This window comes from Hoplias malabaricus, unplaced genomic scaffold, assembly GCF_029633855.1.
Source record: "Hoplias malabaricus isolate fHopMal1 unplaced genomic scaffold, fHopMal1.hap1 scaffold_25, whole genome shotgun sequence".
Classification (NCBI taxonomy): domain Eukaryota; kingdom Metazoa; phylum Chordata; class Actinopteri; order Characiformes; family Erythrinidae; genus Hoplias; species Hoplias malabaricus.
In genome coordinates, this window is record NW_027101111.1 from 289,146 (window position 1) to 293,405 (window position 4,260).

A 4,260-nucleotide genomic window follows, 5' to 3' on the forward strand; every position below is an offset into this window, starting at 1 on the left:
GCAGGTGTCCTAAGGCGGGCTCAGGGAAGGACAGAAACCTCCCGTAGAGCATAAGGGCAAAAGCCGGCTTGATCCTGATTTTCAGTATGAATACGGACCGTGAAAGCGGGGCCTAACGATCCTTCCGTCTGCTTTTTGGGTTTTAAGCGGGAGGTGTCAGAAAAGTTACCACAGGGATAACTGGCTTGTGGCGGCCAAGCGTTCATAGCGACGTCGCCGTTTGATTCTTCGATGTCGGCTCTTCCTATCATTGCGAAGCAGAATTCGCAAAGCGTTGGATTGTTCACCCACTAACAGGGAACGTGAGCTGGGTTTAGACCGTCGTGAGACAGGTTAGCTTTACCCTACTGATGTTGACCGTTGCTCCGATAGTAATCCAGCCCAGTACGAGAGGAACCGCAGGTTCGGATACATGGTACTCGCGCTTGGCTGTGCAGCCACTGGTGCAAGGCTATCATCCGAGGGCTTACGACTGAACGCCTCTAAGTCGGAATCCCGCCTAGAAGGAGCGATACATCCGCGCCCAGCATCGGTGAGCTTGGTCTTGGATAGCCGGGGTGGGAGGTGCTTTCCTCCCCACCGCCGGTGACGAGAGCCGCATGACACTGGAACCGGACCGGGGCTAATGAACGCCTCGGTCCACCTCCCTCGTCAAAGCAAATGTCTCTTGATCCGGGTGTGAAATGACTTGTAAACGACCTGATTCGGAGTGCGGGTGTCGTAAGTGGCAGAGCGGGTGCATATACCGCGATCCATTGAAAGTCATCCCGTCCACTCAAACATTTGTCGGGGGGAAGGCGAAAGCAAACCCCCGGCCCTCCGGAGCGGTCCAGGTCTGGTTCTCTGGGGCGCGGGCCCCGGAGACTCCGTACACCGGTTAGAGGGAGCCGGTGGCGGGCATAGGGGAGGTGGGTACTCCCCTGTGAAATCCTGGATGACGGTTTTAGGTCTCGTAGTGGGCGAAAATCGGACTTAGTGCAATTTCCGAAACTCTGGTTCTCTGGGGGCGCGGGCCCCGAGAGTCCGTACACCGGTTAGAGGGAGCCGGTGGCGGGCATAGGGAGGCAGGTCGCTCCCTTGAATGGTCCTGGATGTCAGCAATTTCTTAAGAAGGGCGCCCTCTTGTGGTCCCATGGCCGAAGTACATGCTCCGAGCCCGGGTATGGCAGTGGGCGGAATGAGACTTAGAGGAATGTTGACGGAGCCATGAGGGGCCCCCCCTGGAGGTCCCATGGCCGAGAAAAGTGCTCCGAGCCCGGGGTGATAGAGAACCGTGAACGCCGCGGTTAAAGACCTCGGGTATGGCAGTGGGCGGAATGAGACTTAAAGGAATATTGACGGAGCCAAGAGGGGCCTCCCCTGGAGGTCCCGTGGCCGAGAAAAGTGCCCCGAGCCCGGGGTGATAGAGAACCGTAAAGCGCGCGGGTTTGGGGCTCGGGTCTTCCAGTGGGCGGAATGAGACTTAGAGAAATGATGACGGAGCCAAGAGGGGCTTCCCCTGGAGGTCCCATGGCCGAGAAAAGTGCTCCGAGCCCGGGGTGATAGAGAACCGTGAACGCCGCGGTTAAAGACCTCGGGTATCGCAGTGGGCGGAATGAGACTTAGAGGAATGTTGACGGAGCCATGAGGGGCCCCCCCTGGAGGTCCCATGGCCGAGAAAAGTGCCCCGAGCCCGGGGAGATAGAGAACCGTAAAGCGCGCGGGTTTGGGGCTCGGGTCTTCCAGTGGGCGGAATGAGACTTAAAGGAATATTGACGGAGCCAAGAGGGGCCTCCCCTGGAGGTCCCGTGGCCGAGAAAAGTGCCCCGAGCCCGGGGAGATAGAGAACCGTAAAGCGCGCGGGTTTGGGGCTCGGGTCTTCCAGTGGGCGGAGTGAGACTTAAAGGAATATTGACGGAGCCATGAAGGGCCCCCCCTGGAGGTCCCATGGCCGAGAAAAGTGTTCCGAGCCCGGGGAGATAGAGAACCGTAAAGCGCGCGGGTTTGGGGCTCGGGTCTTCCAGTGGGCGGAGTGAGACTTAAAGGAATATTGACGGAGCCATGAAGGGCCCCCCCTGGAGGTCCCATGGCCGAGAAAAGTGTTCCGAGCCCGGGGAGATAGAGAACCGTAAAGCGCGCGGGTTTGGGGCTCGGGTCTTCCAGTGGGCGGAGTGAGACTTAGAGAAATGATGACGGAGCTAAGAGGGGCCCCCCCTGGAGGTCCCATGGCCGAGAAAAGTGCTCCGAGCCCGGGGAGATAGAGAACCGTAAAGCGCGCTGTTTTGAGGCTCAGGTCTTCCAGTGGGCGCTCGTTCCAGCGGCGCGGGCTGGATGGTTTAGTCCGAGGAGGAGTGCTTAAGTGTGGGCCGGATAGGTTCGAGAGGTGCGCTGGGTTCCTGGAGGTCCAGCCCCGGAGGTTTGGAGCGGGGCGATGGAGCGAGCGAGGCCGAGTCGGGTGAGCCTGGGCCGGGCATGGGCGTTGGCGGCGATGGGGGTCTTCTCCCCGGAGGTTTGGAGCGGGCGATGGAGCGAGCGAGGCCGAGTCGGGTGAGCCTGGGCCGGGCATGGGTGTTGGCAGCGACGGGGGTGTCTTCCCCGGAGGTAAGTACCGTGGGGGGCAAGCGTGAGATATTCCAGGCCGGGAAAAGTGAGCTAAATTCGGCAAAGCGTTGTTAAAAAGGGGGTTCGGTTGATTTTTTTGTTAAATCTAAACGAACAAAGGGTGCGAGGCGTGAAAATTGCATTCAGCCGTGATTTTTTGGCAAAGTGCTAACCCTAGTGGTCTCCCAGTGGGACGTTTTAAAGTAGGACTTAGAAAAATTTCTGACCCTCTTCGCCCTAGGTAGCAAGCCCAAAACGGAGCACCTCGGAGTGGTAAAAATTCAGAGGGCATGGGGGTTTCCAGTGCGGTGCCGTCAGGACATTAGGGTTCCTTTAGAAAAGACGAAAGTTTGGGTACACCGTATGTAACTATGACAAGCCCAAGGCTCTGGTTCGCCTGTGGGCATGAATATAGTGAGATTTCCGCGTTATCTCACTGGAGGTGACCCCGGAACGGTTCAAAACCTAAGTCGAGACTTCCATGGAACCCCGATGATGGGAGTTTGAAGCCCGAGGAGTGACGCCCTCTGGGCTAAGGTTGCTGGTAGGTTCGGCCCCCCTCTCTGGAGGTCTAAATGACTTCCATGGACCCCGGTGATGCGAATTTGATGCCCGAGGAGTGACTCACCTCTGGGCTAAGGGTGGTGGTATGCCCAGCCCCCCCTCTGGAGGTCTCGAATGACTTCCATGGACCCCGGTGAAGCGTATTTCATGCCCGATGAGGAGCACACCTCTGGGCTAAGGGTGGTGGTATGCTCAGCCCCCCCTCTGGAGGTCTAAACTGACTTCCATGGACCCCGGTGATGCGAATTTGATGCCCGAGGAGTGACTCACCTCTGGGCTAAGGGTGGTGGTATGCCCGGCCCCCCCTCTGGAGGTCTCCAAAACCTAAGTCGAGACTTCCATGGACCCCGGTTATCCGAATTTCATGCCCGAGGAGTGATGCCCTCTGGGCTAAGGGTGGTGGTAAGCCCGGCCCCCCCTCTCTGGAGGTCTAGATTGACTTCCATGGACCCCGGTTAAGCGTATTTCATGCCCGAGGAGTGACGCCCTCTGGGCTAAGGGTGGTGGTATGCCCGGCCCCCACCCTCTGGAGGTCTCCAAAACCTAAGTCGAGACTTCCATGGACCCCGGTTATCTGAATTTCATGCCCGAGGAGTGACGCCCTCTGGGCTAAGGGTGGTGGTAAGCCCGGCCCCCCCTCTCTGGAGGTCTAAAATCACTTCCATGGACCCCGGTGTAGCGTATTTCATGCCCGAGGAGTGACGCCCTCTGGGCTTAGGGTGGTGGTAAGCCCGGCCCCACTCTCTGGAGGTCTAAACTGACTTCCATGGACCCCGGTTATCCGAATTTCATGCCCGAGGAGTGATGAACCTCTGGGCTAAGGGTGGTGGTAAGTGCAGCCCCCCCTCTGGAGGTTTCCAAAACCTAAGTCGAGACTTCCATGGACCCCGGTGATGCGAATTTCAAGCCCGAGGAGTGGTGCCCTCTGGGCTAAGGGTGGTGGTAAGCCCGGCCCCCCCTCTCTGGAGGTCTAAAAGGACTTCCATGGACCCCGGTATAGCGTATTTCATGCCCGAGGAGTGACGCCCTCTGGGCTTAGGGTGGTGGTAAGTGCAGCCCCCCCTCTGGAGGTTTCCAAAACCTAAGTCGAGACTTCCATGGACCCCGGTGATGCGA

At 58.6% G+C, this 4,260-nt stretch overlaps 1 pseudogene; it reads left to right on the forward strand.

The window, feature by feature from the left end:
- LOC136684636 (28S ribosomal RNA) overlaps positions 1-787 on the forward strand; it is a 4,392-nt pseudogene extending 3,605 nt beyond the window's left edge.
- Positions 788-4,260: the final 3,473 nt, after the last annotated feature.